Below are 19,114 nucleotides of genomic sequence, written 5' to 3' on the forward strand. Positions count from 1 at the left end.
ATTCGTCGGGCTATGTTGCTTGACAGTGACACATCATGGAAAAGTTAATTCCGTTTTTAAGTTTTGTACACCAGTATGCATCGTGGTACATGCGACGATTTTGCACCGTTAATAAAGACATATTGAATTCTCCCTGATAGGAAATTCTGAATCCGCGCACGAAATTGAATCAATGTTTCTTAATCTACATTCGTCAAAAATAAAGTTTTTCATCACCTCGGTTCAGATAGATCTGTAACCTGTACAGGAAACTGTAACAGAGATCAACATAAACATCATTTCCACTCTTTCTATTGCTCATCAAAACCACACATTTCATGTTGTACCAGACCTCCAGAGGTGGTGGTCCAGATTGCTGTACTCACCGGTACCTCTAATACCCAGTATCACGTCCTCTTGCATTGATGCAGGCCTTTATTTATCGTGGCATACTATCCACAAGTTCATCAAGGCATTGTTGGTCCAGATTGTTCCACTCCTCAGCAGCGATTCGGCGTAGATCCCTCAGACCGGTTGGTGGGTCATGTGGTCCATAAACAGCCCTTTTCAATCTATCTCAGGCATGTTCGATAGCGTTCATGTCTAGAGAACATGCTGGTCACTCTAGTCGTGCGATGTCGTTATCCTGAAGGAAGTCATTCACAAGATGTGCACGATTGGGGCGCGAATTGTCGTCCATGAAGATGAATGCTTTGCCAATATGCTGGCGATATGGTTGCATTATCGGTCGGAGGATGGTATTCACGTATCGGACAGCCGTTACGGCACTTTCCATGACCACCAGCGGCGAACGTCGGCCCCACATAATGCCACCCCAAAACAGCAGGGAGCCTCCATCTTACTGCACTCGCTGTACAGTGTGTATGAGGCGTTTAGTCTGGCCGGATTGCCTCCAAACACGTCTCCGACGATTGTCTGGTTGAAGGTATATGCGACACTCATCGGTGAAGAGAACGTGATGCCAATCTTAGCGGTCCATTCGGCATATTGTTGGGCCCATCTGTACCGTGCTGCAAAATGATTGCAAAGATGGCCCTCGGCGTGGACGTCGGGAGTGAAGTTGCGCATCATACAGCCTACTGCGGACAGTTTGAGTCGTAACACGACCTTCGGTGGCTGCACGAAAAGCAACATGGTGGCGCTGCTGTCAGGGTTCCTCCGAGCCATAATCCGTAGGCAGCGGTCATCCACTGCACTAGTAGCCTTTGGGCATCCTGAGCGGAGCATGTCATCGACACTTCCTGTCTCTCTCTCTGTATCTCCTCCATGTCCGAACAACATCGCTTTGGTTCACTCCGAGACGCCTGGACACTTCCTTTGTTGAGAACCCTTCCTGGCACAAAGTAACAATGCGGACGCGATCGAACCGCGATATTGACCGTCTAGGCATGGTTGAACTACAGACAACAAGAGCCGTTTACCTCCTTCCTGGTGGAATGACTGGAACTGATCGGTTGTGGAACACCCTCTGTGTAGTAGGCGCTCCTCATGCATAGTAGCCGGCCAGTGTGGCCGAGCGGTTCTAGGCTCTTCAGTCTGGATTCGCGCGACCGCTACGGTCGCAGCTTCGAATCCTGCCTCGGGCATGGATTTGTGTGATGTCCTTAGGATAGTTAGGATTAAGTAGTTTGAAGTTCTAGGGGACTGATGACTTCAGATGTTAAGTCCCGTAGTGCTCAGAGCCATTTTTTTTTTCGTGCATGGTAGTTTACATCTTTGAGCGGGTTTAGCGACATCTCTGAACAGTCAAAAGGACTGTGTCTGTGATACAATATCCACAGTCAACGTCTATCTTTAGGAGTTCTGGGAACCAGGGTGATGCAAAGCTTACAGTGGCCAAAGTAAATGTTGCATATTGCTTTACTGTCAATACTGGACGTAATAGAGAACAAATCTGAGCTTGTTCTGTCTGGTACAGTCATAAGAAACCAAATACGAAGAAGATAAACACATTTACATGTGATAAACACAAAGAAAAAAAAACAAAACTTTACAAAATATTCCACTGCAAACACTACAGATTCGTCTCAGTGTCATCTTACATAACACATTGCTTATGAACCAACTGGTCTTCCTCGTAATTGGAGATACATCTGAATGTGGTTATGCATACTCCTGTGGGATATTGTCTCAATCATCCACAACAGCCTCCATGATGCCCAGTAAGGTTTCTGCTTCGACAGGACTATCGGAAACCGCTCGTTTTAGTATAGCCCATGCATTCTTAATGCAGCTGAGATCTGGAGATTATGGAGGCCATTCCATTCCAGTGATTCTGTGCTCCGCTAGGAAGGTATTCACATGATTATAACGATGGGGACGTGAATTGTCGTCCATGAGCTTGAATCTTGCTCCGGTATGGTAACCAAATGGAGCCATTACGCGTAAAAGGATGTCGTTCCGATACTTCACAGCAGTCATCCTACGACATATTGGCTCGAGGAGTAACCTGCTGCCATTCATTATTCTACCCGAAAATGTGGCTGAACCGCTTTGATAAGAGTGGCGGTCTACAAAAGAGTTAGTGTGTAACCGTCATCATCATTGCCTCCACACACAAATGTCAGTGTTTTCATCGTGGAAAGTGATACGGGTCTCATCAGAAAAGAACGTTGTCTTCCACTGGTGCTTAATCTACAACGAATGGATTCGTTTCCATGAGGCACAAGCCTCTCTCCGAACCCAGTTTAGAGGAGGAGTCTTGAGAGGTCTTCTGATACGTAATCCCTGCTCATGGAGCCTATTTCTTATCACGCGTGTTAACACTTTCACTCCTGTAGCTGTTTGGAATTGCCACAGTATTTTTATTGGCTTTTGTGACGTGTCCATACAGCCACCTCAATAGGTGAATGTCAGTTATGACGATACGAACGTGAGGACAAAACAACTTTCATTCCGCGAGATGAGAAAATCTGCGATCTGGCCGGGAATAGAAGCTGGGCCCCTTCGCTTAACGATCCGCTGCGCTGACCGCTGAGCCACCGGGCGGACAGCTGCCATCGTAGACGTGCAGCACTGTGTTGAGGGATCTGCTTGCTGCTATGCACTGATATCGGCCATGAAGACTTGTTGTTTTCCTTCTACGGCCACTTCTGTGACGATCGCAGACTGATCCTGATGTGAAGGTCGATGGCAGCATGTCATGACCTCACACAAATGCAGGATGCTTTCGATTGGTACCCCTGGGATTTGCAGTGGGATGATAGAGGGTAGCACGAGTGGGGTGGTTGTAGGAATCTGGAAAATTCTATAATAATTAGTACTAGAATACTTTAGTAAATAACTTTTACTTAACTTTGCCCTGCTACTGCACTCCAAAAACATAATAACTATCTTTCTTGAATACAAAAGACTCATTAACAAACATTAACAGGATTATACAATAAGTAAGATAACACATTTCTGGTATTACGTGCGTAATACATGCGCTAACTACAGGCTGCGAACCTCGCGAGCTCAAGAATATTCTAATCTGACTTCTCTCACGACCTGTAGCTGACTCGACCGGTTTGATCTGCAAGTCTGTCCGTGCCACGCTGCGGCGCTGCAAGCGCCTGTGTGTCCAGAGAGGTTGCAAGTGCTGGACCGCTATCGATTATCGCAATCTCGAGAGTGGTGTCTAATGTTGACACCACAGATCCTGCAGCTACTAACTTGTTCCAGATGCTAAAGACATTAGTAGGACTCACAGTGACATTCGTTGCGATGTCCGCCTGTCTCATTCCGTGCTCCATTAGACTGACTATACGGAGCCTCCGACCCCACGTTACAAATAAGATAAATTAGATAAGACCAAATTCAGTTTTCTTTCATACACCCAAAAATGAGTTGATTTTCGTGTGAGTGTAACATTACTTCCAGAATTAATACACTGACAGAATGAAACATGGTTATGCTCTTTTAATAAATTTATCATACACAAAATACCTAATCTTGACTGTTACCACCGAGCGCTGTCAAAACTAAAATCTATCAGACAGTTTTACTAAAGTTAGTATAATAGTCCCTGTTAAGGTATTCATCTATTGAGTAGAAGGAGTTACCTACTAAAAGCCTTTCAAACTCTGTTTAAACTGTGCTTTATCTGAAACCAAGCTTTTAATTGTTACAGGAAATGTGTGTCCTTAAATACTAGACCCCTTTTTATACCAAGGTATGTTATTTTAGGTCTTTATGTAGATTGTTCTTATTCCTAGTATTGATACTATATATTGAAATATTGGGTGAAAATAGAGACATGTTATTTGGAACAAATTTCATTAAGGAATATCCAGTCGCTTGAACAGATTTCTATATGATGTTCTTGAATTTATGCCACAAATGAGTCTTATTACACACTTTAGCATTCTAAAAACTCTACCCTAGAATATGATCTCATATGACATAACAGAATTGAAGTAAGCAAAGTATGTAAGTTTATTTATATTTATATATCCTGCATCTGACATCATTCGCATTGCAAATACAGACTTGTTTACTTGCTTCTGCAATTCTGAGGTATGCCCTTCCAAACTGAATTTATTATCGAGTTGTAATCCTAGAAACATAACACTGTCAACCTCTTCTGTCGGCATGTCTTCAAATGTTATACAGATGCTGGAAGGAAATATCTTACAGTTTCTTAACTGCATATAGTGGGTCTTTTCAAAGTTTAATGACAGTGAATTAGTTTTAAACCATTTATTAATGTCAGTGAATATTTTATAATATTTTAGTAGCAGCCATTTCTAAATCTGTACTTGACTTGCTATTTATTGCAATATTTGTATCATCTGGAAAAAAACTTAGGATTTGGTAATGTAACAGATGAGAGGGCATTAATCCACACAAGAAAAAGCAATGGACCCAAGATGGAACCTTGAGGAACACCGCATGTTATTAATTCCCAATCATACGAAGACTGATTGCTTATTCCACAGTGATATCGCAACGACACTCTTTGTTTCCTGTTATTTAGCTAAGACTCGAATCGTTTTGCAGCACTACCAGTGACACCATGATATTCTAATTTACTCAAGAGAATGCTTTGACTCACACAGTCAAGAACTTTTGACAGATCACAGAAAATACCAGTGGCTTCTAATTTGTTATCTAATGAATTAAGTACACACTCAATGTATGTATAAATAACTTTTTCTACATCGGAACACTTAAGGAATCCAAACTGTGACTTGGACAATATGTTATTTGCAGTCAGATGCTTAAGAAGGAGCTTGAACATAACCTTTTTAAATACGTTTGGAAAAGCCTTCAAAAGTGAAATTGGTCGATAGTTTACAGTATCTCTTTATCTCTCTTTAACCTCAACATATTTTAGTCAGTCTGGAAATATTCCGCTGCTAAGAAATTGATTACACATATAACTTAAGATATAGCTCAACTCACATGAACACTCTTTGATTAACTTCGTTGATATGTTATCATAACCACTAGAATACTTTGATTTTAAGGATTTTATGATGGATGCTACTTCTTTGGGAGAAGTGTGTGTCACTTCCATTTTACTGAAGTTATTTATAGAGACTGGTCTCCGATATTCCAATGCACTGTTTACTGAGATTGATAACCCCAGGCTGTCCGTAAGACACTGAAGCGCTAAAGAAACTGGTCTAGACATGCGTATTCAAACACAGATATATGTAAACAGGCAGAAAACGGCCCTGCTGTCGGCAGCTCCTATATAGGACAAAAAGTGTCTGGCGTAGTTTTTAGATCGGTTACTACTGTTACAATGGCAGGTTATCAAGTTTTAAATGAGTTTCAACGTAGTGTTATAGACGTCGCATGAGTGATGGGACACAAAATCTCCAAGGTGGCGATGAAATGGGGATTTTTCCATACGACCATTTCACGAGTGCACCGTGAACGTCAGGAACCCGGTAAAACATCAAATCTCTGACATCGCTGTGGCCGGAAAAAGATCCTGCAAGAACGGGACCAATGACGACTGAAGAGAATCGTTCAACCTTTCCGCAAATTGCTGCACATTTCAATGCTCGGCCATCGACAAGTGTCAGTGTGCGAACCATTCAACGAAACATCATCGATGTGGGCTTTCGGAGCCGAAGGAAAACTTGTGTACCCTTGATGAATGCACGACACAAAGCTTTACGCCTCGCCTGGGCCCGTCAACACCGACATTGGACTGTTGATGACTGGAAACATGTTGCCTGGTCGGACGAGTCTCGTTTCAAATTGTATCGGGCGGATGGACGTGTAGGGATATGGAGACAAACTCATGAATCCATGTATGATACGTCCCCTTAGAAAAATTTGTACAAGACTGTGCTTAAACTGACACACAATAGTTTTTAGCGCAACGCAATCTGACTTTCAATAATCCCTACAAAAGAATGGCCCTGACTAACATTAACCTATACCTTTCACAAATCACTTACCTCACAAAAAATCTTCGTTACTCGAACTACTGCAATACCGGGAGCGCCACTACTGGCAGCTAAATAAAATATTCAAACTACGGAAGGCACTAACTACTGATAGGTATAGTTAGCAAATGAAAGATTTTAATGGAGAACAAACAATGTATTTACCTTAGTAGACAGAATATATATGTCACTTTATGACACCAATTCTTACAAATTTCAAAACTCCGCCATCTCTCTACCCACGTCCACCACTGCTGGCGGCTCACCTCCAACTGTGCAACGCTACGCGCTGTTAGCATCCAGCTGCCGTTGCCCAACACTACAATGGCAGACAACAATGCAAACCAGCCACAGACTGCACACAGCACAGCCAGTGATTTTTATACAGAGCGCTACGTGGCGGCGGCGTTACCAATAAAAAAAACCTAAACAGCCTACTTACAATTGGACTGTTGATGACTGGAAACATGTTGCCTGGTCGGACGAGTCTCGTTTCAAATTGCATCGAGCGGATGGACGTGTAGGGATATGGAGACAAACTCATGAATCCATGATTAATGTAGGGGTATGGAGACAAACTCATGAATCCATGGACAATGTGACAACCCACACGTCCAGAATTGCTGCAGAGTGGCTCTCTTCTGAGTTTAAACACTTCCACTGGCCACCACATTCCTCAGACATCAATATTATTGAGCATATCTGGGATACCTTGCAACGTGCTTTTCAGGAGAGATCTCCACCCCCTCGTACTGTTACTGACTTATGGACAGCCCTGCAGGGTTCATGGTGTCAGTTCTCTCCAGCACTACTACAGACGTTAGTCGAGTCCATGCCACGGCGTGTTGCGGACTTCTGCGTGCTCACGTGGGCCCTACATGATGTTAGGCAGGTGTATCAGTTTCTTTGCCTCTTCAGTGTAAAACCAAAGTATTTATTTAAGACGTTTGCAACACTACATGCTCTTGTTACGAATGTCTCATTTGTTTTTAGAGCTATATGTTCCTTTTCCTTTCTGGCTCCACTTGTCTCTGTATTCACTATATCCCATGTAGCTTTAATTTGTTGCGTGATGTAATTATCTTTTTCCATAATAAAGCTGCTTAGATTTCTGGATTACTTGCTTCGGTATCTTGCAGTATTCTTTGTAATGCATTACTATGCTGACATCAGAGCTGTTCCTAGATAGTAGATACAGTTTCCTTTTTGTCCCACATGGTATCTTTAACACTTGTATAAAACATGATTTATTTTTAGACATCTTTTCGAGTTGAGCTACCTTTAGAAGAAAACAGTTTTCAAATGAGGAAGTAACTTTATTAATGAATACTTCGTATTTTCGATTAGAGTCAGAAGTATTGAAACGTATACCCAGTTCATGTCTTTGAGTAGCCTACTAAAATTTCTAAATTTGTTACTGATTTCTCACTCTCTTGTACTCAGATGTAGTAGATTTTATATCCTGACAAGTTTCAACATTTAACATAAGATGCTACATGTCATGGCCAGGTAACCTATTTACTGTTGGTTTTGTGATATGACTTTTTTTCCTTAGATTTGTCTACTGTGATATTATCAATATCAGTCTCAGGGCATTTACATGCCCTACTTGTAAAGTTCACAGTAGGAATTAAATTGAATGACAGGGTTAGTGATGGCAATAATCGTTTCCTGACAGAGCTTTTCAATAAATCCACATTAAGACCACCAGTACCAATATTTCCAAATTTTCTACTGTGAGATGGGACAACAGAGCTTCCAGTTTTTTTATGAAGAGGTTGAAGTTCCCTGAAGGTGCACCATGTATACCACTACTATAAAGGACTTATTGTGAAATACTGCTTCTGTTGCACACGCTTCTAAGTGATTCTCTGAACAAAATTTATTAATGTCTACAGTCTTGAAATCAAAACAGTTTCTGACGAGTGTGGGAACACTTCATTCCTCAATATTTTCTCTACAGAAGTAAAATCCTGTAACATTTAAACATCCTCAGGCAACACAACTCTCATAATGGCATACGATACAAGTACTGCAACGTTTACACGAGTCACAGTTGCCATATACTACACATGCTGACCATCACGGTAGAAACATGGACTGTTTCCGCTAGAACTACATTACAAACAAACTACTTAAAAAAATGGCTCTGAGAACTATGGGACTTAACTTCTAAGGTCATCAGTCCGCTAGAGCTTAGAACTACTTAATCCTAAATAACCTAAGGACATCACACACATCCATGCCCGAAGCAGGATTCGAACCTGCGACCGTAGCGGTCTAGCGATTCCTGACTGTAGCGCCTAGAACTGCTCGGCCACCCCGGCCGGTAACAAACTACTGTACTGACATTAGAACATAGTACTGGATTGCAGCGTTCAATATGAAAGTTTCAGCAAAATTCAACGTGCATTTTGACCACTGTATTTTGTTCACTATATGGCGATTCCGAAATGTATACTTTCCGGAAGTTGAGGAGCTCGGCGTAAATCACACCGCCGTTATCTGTCGCGCTGTGGGTCTCATGGACGAACGAAGCGACTTGTTTAGCAGAGTTCACCATATCGCAAACACAATACTTATTCTGGCACGTGAAAAGTTTGCTTTTTTTTTATTTTTTTTTTTATTTTAGCCGATCTTTGATGCGCACACACTTTGGCCCCATGCTGCTCTTTCCGTAATTTACACTCCGTAGAGTTACTCAATTCTAACATTTCGCCAGAACTTTACACAATTTTCTCGATGTCTGTTGCAATATCCTTCTGGGCGTCATAAACTGAGAGGCGTTGATAGCAAGATGTCGTGCCTGTCTTCGAAAAATTTTTCACGACTACGTTCCGCGCGTATATCGCCAGATGGCAGCACACTACAACGAATTTGAACGCCGCTTAACTTAGTCACGAGACCACCTTGTAAATCGGAAATGCTGCTCGCAGTAACGAGTGAATGGCAGTACAAACTCAGTAAACCACACAGCACATAGCTTTTTACAAAATAATAGTTACACTAAAGACCAACTGATGTTGAGGCCGGCCAGAGTGGCCGAGCGGTTCTAGGCGCTACAGTCTGAAACCGAGTGACCGCTACGGACGCAGGTTCGAATCCTGCCTTGGGGATAGATGTGTGTGATGTCCTTAGGTTAGTTAGCTTTAAGTAGTTCTAAGTTCTAGGGGACTGATGCCCTCAGAAGTCAAGCCCCATAGTGCTCAGAGCCATTTGAACCATTTTTGAACTGCTGTTGGGAAATCTCCTTTTCTCTTTTTCTCTTGTAACTTCCATTTTATTCCTTCACTCATACAAGTGCTGTAGATCACAAAATGAAACGAAACTCTTGTGGATGATGAATGATTCAATAAGTATAGTAGTGCGAAGAAGCTATTTTTACAAACTGCTTCTGTGTACTACAGATATTGCTATGAATCTATGTTTATATATCGTGATGCAGTAGATTCGCAACGTTTTAACAAGAATAAGATTGGGCAGTTGGAGCTCTCCTGTTACGTTTTCCTGTGGAATCTCAAGAGATGAATGGGAATAGGGAATTTGCTCGGCTTTTGATTTACGAGTTGCGTTCAATAAATAATGTAACACATTTTTCTCGGCCAGTTTCGGTTGAAAAAATGCGGAATTTGCTACGGGACATCGTTGAATATTCTCGCGTCAGTCCCTATAGTTTCATGGGCACGAAACCACTCTTTGTGGACTAGGCACCAATGGACCACAACACTGTTTTCTGTGCGGAAGTGCGGTCCAGGCAAGAGCTGTGATGGAGTTTCTTTTGGCGGAAATCCAGAGCATCGTAGATATTCATTGGCGCTTTCAGAATGTTTAAAGAGACCTGATAGGGAACAAAACCACAGTGAGAGGTTGGATGAAGCGTCTATCATCATCGCAACAAAGTCGCGCAGACCTGTCAGATTCGCCGCGTGCCGGCACGCCGCACCGAGATGTGACTCCTGTAACAGTGGAACATGCGGATACTCCCATTCGAGATGACCGCTCCTCAATTGGACCTCTCTGTTGACAGTACTGACACATTCGTTCACCAGTTAGGGTGCAATAGCTGACTTGTTGAAGCTAAAGCAAAGCACTCCATCTTCAGGCCACAATTGGCCCATAGGGACCATCCGACCGCCGTGGCATCCCCAATGAGGATGCGGATAGGAGGGGCGTGTGGTCAGCACAGCGCACTCCCGCTCGTTGTGAAGGTTTTCTTTGACCGGAGCCGCTACTATTCGGTCGAGTAGCTCCTCAGTTGACACCAAGAGGCTGAGTGCAGCCCGAAAAATGGCAACAGCGCGCGGCGGGCTGGATGGTCACCCATCCAAGTGCCGGCCACGCCCGACAGCGCTTAACTTCGGTGATCTGACGGGAACCGGTGTATCCACTGTGGCAAGGCCGTTGTCTTGTTGAAGCTACCATCGGCAGAATTGTCCAATGGTATCCGAGGTTAGTGGATTTTATCTCCGACGTTCACTTAAAAAAACACATAGTGCTGATCACTCAGTGTCAGTTAAAATGAGAATACTCCAGTCTCCGTTTCGCTCTCACTCCAGGTGTCGACCTCAGTTCAAAGTCTGTAGACATTGACTGGATACGCAGTTCTGACGCTGACAGCTGCTTCGTTTTGCTTGCTGATAATTCTCTGTCCGCTTTGCGATCGTTCGTTTTATAAGGTATTCGGGTGCACAGATATTTGCTACGACACTTGTCACTGTTGTTACTGTTTTAGTCTGCCTTTCAGTGTCGATCTTCTGTATCTTGCAGAGAATTAGTTTGAATGGAAACATCTTTACGTCGTCACTTAGCTATCTCTTGGTACTACAGTGGATGCTCTCCAGTAACAAATTTCCTTGTTACTTGACTGTAGCTAACTTATTATCTCAGTCCATTTTGTAAACGAAATTTAATCGATTTGTCTTGGCAGCTACAGTGTTTACAGGCTGATTTAGGGCTCTCAGGGAACGCGTTATCTAGTCAATATTGTTAATATTGTTACTGGCTGTGTTCATAGCATTGCGCCACAACGCCATTCTCTTGACGGATCCATTGGAAACGGAGAGACCTGTGTCAAGAGCTTTTATATTCTTCACAGCCATTACATGCTCAGCGACAGGCTTCTTAGATGATAACAATCTCAATAAAATTAAAAAACGATGGTTCAAATGGCTCTGAGCACTATGGGGCTTAACTGCTGAGGTCATCAGTCCCCTAGAACTTAGAGCTACTTAAACCTAACTAACCTAAGGACATCACACACATCAATGACCGAGGCAGGATTCGAACCTGCGACCATTTATTTTACGTACAATGATTAGAAATAAACATTATAATAAATACACGGAAAATACATGGGTTTGAGCGAAAATGAAAAATAGCTGTTGCCTGCAATAATTTATCATTCAGTTGCTGTTTACTTACTAGCATGTAATTTACTTTTATCTAGGTACATACCGGGCAAGGTGGCTCAGTTGTAAGACAGCCAACTTACATCCGAATTGACGGCGGTTCGAATTCCCATCTGGCCATTCAGATATACGTTTTCTGTCATTACTTAAAGCGAAGGCCGAGATAGTTCCTTTGAAAGGACACTGCCAATATCCGTCCCTATAAGTTCCATAATCCCTGCTAGTGCTCTTCCTCTAAGGACCTCGTCTTCGATGGGCCGCTAAACCTTAATCTCCCGTCCTTCCTTTGTTGTGACATAGATAAACATCAAAAGAAAATAATTATATCAATGTCACAACGGCAGAAGGAAGGAAGGAAGATCAGTGATTAAAGCCCCGTCGATGACGAAATAATTAAAGGTGGTTCCTAGGCTCTGGTCGTCGAAAAGAAGTCTGATGCAATTGGGTTTTAACGAGGACTCACGTCTTTTCCCTTTATGCAGTAACATAGGCGCGCCTACATCTACATCCACATGAGTACTCCATAAGCCACGTGACGGTGTGTGGCGGAGGGTACTTCTGCTACCATTGCCTGTTCATCCCTTCGCTGTTCCGTTCGTGAATAGCGTGTGGGAAGAATGGTTGTCGGTATGCCTCAGTATTAGCTCCAGCCTCTCGAATTTTCTCGTTGTGGTAATTTAGCGAGATGTATGTGGGAGGAAGTAATAAGTTGTCCGTGTCTTCCCGGAAAGTACTCTCTCGCAGTTTCAGTACTAAACCTCTCCGTGATGCACAGGGCCTCTCTGGCAGCGCCTGGCGCTAGAGTTTGTTGAATATCTCTATAACGCCCTTGCGCGGTCTAACAGATCCCGTGATGAAACGCACCGCTCTTCGTTGTGGCCTCTCTCTCTCTTCTATCAGTCTTACCTGGTAGGTGCCCCAGATTGATGAACAGTACTCAAGTTCATATGTACTTTTTAACAGCATTTTTGCAGTTGTTACCGAAGTGGTGAGACGACTGCAAGGGGATTGATTTTGCCCTGAGTTACTTGGAAGGGGATGTTGCTGAATGGGGAATAGCTCATTCACAATGGAATTCTTGAAATGATTTCATAGACAACTTTAAGAAGTACTGATCATCCAGTACTCAAGAAAAGTATAAGCATAGAGGAATTATTGTTATAGATGAGCTCCATCGATTTAAAGGTGCACTTACATGAAGACTGTATACATTATACAGCATTCCTGTCGGAAAGAAATTTTATTAGTTTCCAGTACTACCTTTTCAGTTGAATATATCTATAGCTGTTTTCATATGTTTAACAGACAGATCCTCAGGTATTGAATTAGTATAAGAGTTAATTACTCTACTGACCATTAAAATTGCTACACCACGAAGATGACGTGCTACAGAAGCGAACTTTAACCGACAGGAAGAAGATGCTGTGATACGCAAATGATTAGCTTTCCAGAGCATTCACACAAGGTTGACACCTGTGGCGACACCTACAACGTACTGGCATGAGGAAAGTTTCCAGCCGATTTCTCATACACAAATAGCAGTTGACCGGCGTTGCCTGGTGAAACGTTGTTGTGATGCCTCGTGTAAGGAGGAGAAATGCGTACTATAACGTTACCGACTTTGATAAAGGTCGGACTGTAGCCTATCGCGATTGCGGTTTATCGTATCGCGACATTGCTGGTCGCGTTGGTCGAGATCCAATGACTGTTAGCAGAATATGGAATCGGTGGGTTCAGGATGGTAACATGGAACGCCGTGTTGGATCCCAACGGCCTCAGATCACTAGCAGTCGGGATGACAGGCATCTTAACCGCGTGGCTGTAACGGATCGTGCAGCAACGTCTCGATCCTTGAGTCAACAGATGGGGAAGTTTGCAAGACAACAACCATCTGCACGAACAGTTCGACGACGTTTGCAGCACCATGGACTGTCAGCTCGGAGACCATGGCAGCTGTTACCCTTGACGCTGCATCACAGACAGGACCGCCTGCGATGGTGTACTCAACGACGAACCTGGGTGCACGTATGGTAAAACGTCATTTTTTCGGATGAATCCAGGTTCGGTTTACTGCATCATGATGGTCGCATCCGTGTTTGGCGACATCGCGGTGAACGCACATTGAAAGCGTGTGGTTGTCATCGCCATACTGGCGTATCACCCTGCGTGATGCTATCGGGTGCCAATGGTTACACGTCTCGGTCACCTCTTGTTCGTATTGACGGTGCTTTGAACAGTTGGCGCTACATTTTAGATGTATTACGACCCGTGGCTCTACCCTTCATTCGATCCCTGTGAAACCCTACATTTCAGCAGTACAATGCACGACCGCATGTTGCATGTCCTGTACGGGCCTTTCTGGATACAGAAAATGTTCGACTGCTGGCCTGACCAGCATATTCTCCAGATCTGTCACCAATTGAAAACGTCTGGTCAATGGTGGCCGAGCAACTGGCTCGTCACAATAGGCCAGTGGCTAATCTTGCTGAACTATGGAATCGTGTTGAAGCTGAATGGGCAGCTGTACCTGTACACCCCATCCAAGCCTTGTTTGACTCAATGCCCAGGCGTATCAAGACTGTTATTACAGCCAGAAGTGGTTGTTCTGGGTACTGATTTCTCAGGATCTACGCAATCAAATTGCGTGAAAATGTAATCACATGTCAGTTCTAGTATAATATATATTTGTCCAATGAATACCCGTTTATCATCTGCATTTCTTCTTGGTGTAGCAGTTTTAATGGTCAGTAGTGTATGTTCATAGGTGATTTGCCACTTATTTCCAAAAGATGGGGGAGAAAATTTATGTTCTTATTTAAAACTTACAAAAATGTTACAGGAAAAAGCATAACAATAAAAATCGCTAAGCTCCGTTCTGGAAGGGATGCACGGAGGTTTTTGGTTCAAAAAAGTTCAAAATGTGTGTGAAATCTTATGGGACTTAGCTGCTAATGTCATCAGTCCCTAAGCTTACAAACTACTCAACCTAAATTATCCTAAGGACAAACACGCACATCCATGCCCGAGGGGGGATTCGTAACTCCGTCAGGACCAGCCACACAGTCCATGACTGCAACGCCTTAGAAGTTTTTGGTGATATAGTGAATGTTAAGAGGATACAACTTGATCCGAAAGGTATTCGAGTGATAAAAAGACCGCCTGGAACCACGAAATGTTAACAATTGCCTTAATTTTTAGGATTAGCCAGGAGTTTTCTAAATAACAGTCCATGAATGAGTCTTTATGCCTATGCCTATGTCTATTAAAACAATGACTGAAGTGATTTTGGTTCTATGGTGCTGCACAAGCATTTAATAATATTAAGTGAGCTCTTCTGGAAACCAAGATTTTCAGTCGTCCAAAAATTAATCAAGGTTTTTAATTGAAATGTGGCCTAGGTTGTGAATTCTTTCAAGGTAAATGGGATCCTGAAAAAGGAGAACATAATATGATAGCCTTGCAAGTAGAAGCCTTAATAAACACGAATTAAATTACACAGGTAAAGAAAACATATTGTTGGCCATTGTTTGGAGTTTACAGAAATGTCAAACTCTGGTATGGCGATTGAAAATAATAATATACACAGACCATCAAGTCCTACCACGTTTAACGGAAAATAGGATATTTCATAGTCAATTCATGAGGTGTATCTTATTCTTACGTTAATTCAGATTACAAATATATCACATCAAAGGGTTAATACGGTAGCGGATGCACGTTCTCAACTGCCCTAGGTATTAATATGACAAGTAAGATGGAAGGCCCTGGAATAAGATTTACAGTTAACTTTATGGCTATTAGTTATATCAAGAATCGGTCGAACAAACGTCGCGTCTTTCGTAAATGAATTACATTTCCTTAAGTTTCTTCCTATTACTCTATGTGTGGCAACTGCTTTTCCTAATATTTGTTTTATATGATCATTCGACTTAAGACTGCTCAGTATAGATACTCGTAGATATCTTAGAGTAGTTATGACACGACATTTCACCTATGCGCGGTCATACCCTGTCACCCTGCGCTGCTTCACCATATCGAAGACTTGCACCACAGCTTCGCCTCTCCCAGCAGAAACATCCTGTGATCGACTTAGCACGAGACATCATCGCAAGCTGACGCAATAAATCACAGTAGGGTAAGTTTGGATATAATCGGGTAGCTAAGGAGAAAGCTAGATAACAATGACAATTTTCATTGTTGGGACTTCAATATTATTGCAGTGAAAGACTAACAAGGCACGGGCAACACGTAGGAGCTATGAAACCATATTTTTTGTGGTTTAAATTATATTTAATATAACGCAACACTGTACGACATACAGTTATATCCCATACTTCAGGGTAAAAGCAGCTACTCAGTGGGGCAAAAACGGATAATGCAGTATTTTCCGTCTGAGGCACGGGAAACACCGATACTCACGCAAGTCATCTTCAGTCCATCGTATGCAATCTTAATGGGTCCGCTTCTCACACTTTAAATGCTTCAAGTAATTGAGTAATCATATGATTTTCTTGTTGGCGGGTAAGTCTCTTAGCAAAGAAGACAAGGCGTTTCATTCTCACACACACACACACACCGAAAAGATGCTTTCGTTGCATTGAGTTCATTTTCATAGGGAGACTACGTGATCATGACGCGTTTTCCTCTTCACCTGGTGGATGATGCGATATTGCAGTGTGTATGTTTTAGGAAAATTGCATCGCTGTCGCTGCAATATCGTATTTATCCACCGATACCAGACAGCGACTTTCAATTAAAATTTCTTCGTTCTAGGCGGGGATTACATAATGTGTACGGATGCAGATTGTGTCGCATGAACGACGACATACGGAAGTTTGGATCTGGCAGTGAGTCGTGCACGGGTACCCAAAGAGGTTACGGTGACCGCTCGTGTAAAGTAGGACATCTGGGTTCGAGTCCCGGTCCAGCGAAAATTTTCATTATTGTGATTCCATTCAACAGCTGGTGTCTGTTCATTTTCACAACTGCGAATACATTTAATGTATTTGTGGCGTCTGTCGTTACGGAGTACCGACTGACAGCCTGGAAGCTATAACGCTTGAGTGCTGCTTCACCTGCCGCCTACTGGATGGAGACAATGGCGCATACGGGCCAAGACAGGAGGCCTTTGCTGAAGAGCACGCTTCATCATCCGAGACCAGAAACTGCTTTGCGGGCACTGACTGCCACCTAAGCCCTCACGAGTGATGTATTCTGTTGCGAAATGAAGAGATATATGGAATTACTGTTTTCAAGACTGGAGGTCCGACATCCAACTGTTACCTACCCACCACACAGCTGCAACCATGTCCCGATTGTATAGCTGACGGCCGTCCTGACGATTGGAAAACTAACTCCAAGACCTACCCTAGAGATCACCCAACACTGGCCTCTACAAGTGGTGCCAGAAATGTTCCTGCCTCACACACGTGCATCAAGAACGACACCGGAAATCACAGCAGCATCAAGGATGCAATGGGCTGAGTGAACAGACTGTTTTCTTCTCTCCCTCTCGCAAAGGTTATAACTGGGAGACGAGACTGCCATAGGAACTGGAGGGTGGAGATTTTTAGGCCTGAGGAACCTATAGACCTTCCACTATTGCGTAGGAACACTGGGAAAGTTTATGCTGGCAGGCACCCAGCAAGATGCGTCCAGTGTAACCTGTTAGACCACAGTGTAGGCATGTGTAGCGTCAGTACCAGGTAAATGTCACACACGCTTTAGGTGTCTCATGACTGTACATAAGGATTAGATGTAGTGTGTTAATATTACAGTTGCCTGCATTCTTTTTCTGTTGTATTTTGGTGCGTTGGATAGAGTTTCACAATGTCTGAGTCTGAGACAGACAGGTGTTACCATACAAGGAGTGGCTGAATCTCCGTTAAATTGGGTAGCTCAGCTGAGAGCAGATAACACGAAAATGCATAATCAGTCAGGCAACCTGCAGTAAAAGAAGACAGCCTCGTCCACTTTGACTGCTTCCTCACTAGATTCAGCTGCCGCTAGTTTGGTTAGTCTCCTTTTGGGCAAGGCAGCGGAGGATGTGTTGGTATTTATAGACGACGTATTGGGAGCTGAAAGGCTGGGTTTCTGGGAGTATGAGCAGTCACTGCAGATGAAAGCAAAGATATACATTTTGTATCACGAAGACTTGAAAAATGCACATTTTCATTCGAGCAACTTGAACAAGGGCTGTTATAGTGGTGTAAGAATCAGAAAAGCTCTACACTGTTTCGAGAACAGACAATTGGGTATCACAGAGGCTCAGTGAGGCAGAAGCAAGTTTTGTGGATGTAATAAAAAAGATTAAAGCCAGTACCTATGAGTTGACAGGGAATGACGGGGTGCACAAAGTTATTTGGTAGGGATCGGAACATAGGGCACTGGATGCTTTTCCAAGGCTGCTGATGTCCGATGTGTCACGAAGGGTACATGCAGAAACGTCGAAAGACCTGGCTGGAGCCAACATGGTGGACAGAGATCTCGAAGAGATAGATATACTGACAAGATTCTGGTATTATTGGGGTTTATTCTCTTCTAATTTAAGGTGTTATCGATGTGGACGTCCGAGTCCCATTCAGATGTAGTTTTGCCAACCACAGTATAAAAGAGAAAGCGGAGTGGTGGGGCACCAAAAGCAGCTTTGTAATAGTAAGAAGCAAAGCGAGAAAGAACGGAGTACTGGTAATCGATTGTTATATACCAATGGGAATTCCACATCCACCTGATGATTTTCCCTGGTAACTTTTGATGGTACGAAGATGTACGCTGAGGCAGAGTGTTGCCAAACTGGAGGAGCACATAGCAGAGAGCATAGATTATAGTTAGACACAGGGGCACACGGTTTGGTGGCAACTCTGGGGACCGCATGAGGAATGGGTGGTTAAACCCTAGAATGACTTGGTTCAGCGATATTAGGCTTTCAGGATGGAGCAAAAAAGTTCCAAGAGCCTCTGGAAGTTTTTTACAACTAGGTGAAGGGTGCTGTGTGGTCCTTGGGTCGGGTTTTCCTATGTGAAGATCACACAAAAGTTGATCTTCGGTAATACGTGGTAGAACTCGATGGGGCATTGTTACAACTGGGGAATCTGTTGTCAATGACATGCTGCTCAAGGTTCATCCATCATGCAGCATGAACCAATTGCTTTTGCGCAAAGTTATTTGCATGATAAACTGCTGTAACGCATAGGGCACTTACTTCGGGTAAATGTGGGAATGAATTGCCAATCGAAGTACTGTATGTGGTAGAACCACTAGGGGAGAATGGTGAATTGATGCATCATGATGTCGTATACGCAGGAGTGTCATAAGTGTACA

At 43.1% G+C, this 19,114-nt stretch overlaps 1 pseudogene; it reads right to left on the bottom strand.

Annotated features, from left to right (window-relative positions):
- Window positions 1–10,674: 10,674 nt before the first annotated feature.
- On the bottom strand, window positions 10,675–10,792 carry LOC126299860 (5S ribosomal RNA; annotated as a pseudogene).
- Window positions 10,793–19,114: the final 8,322 nt, after the last annotated feature.

This window comes from Schistocerca gregaria, chromosome X, assembly GCF_023897955.1.
Source record: "Schistocerca gregaria isolate iqSchGreg1 chromosome X, iqSchGreg1.2, whole genome shotgun sequence".
In the NCBI taxonomy this organism is placed as follows: Eukaryota; Metazoa; Arthropoda; class Insecta; order Orthoptera; family Acrididae; genus Schistocerca; species Schistocerca gregaria.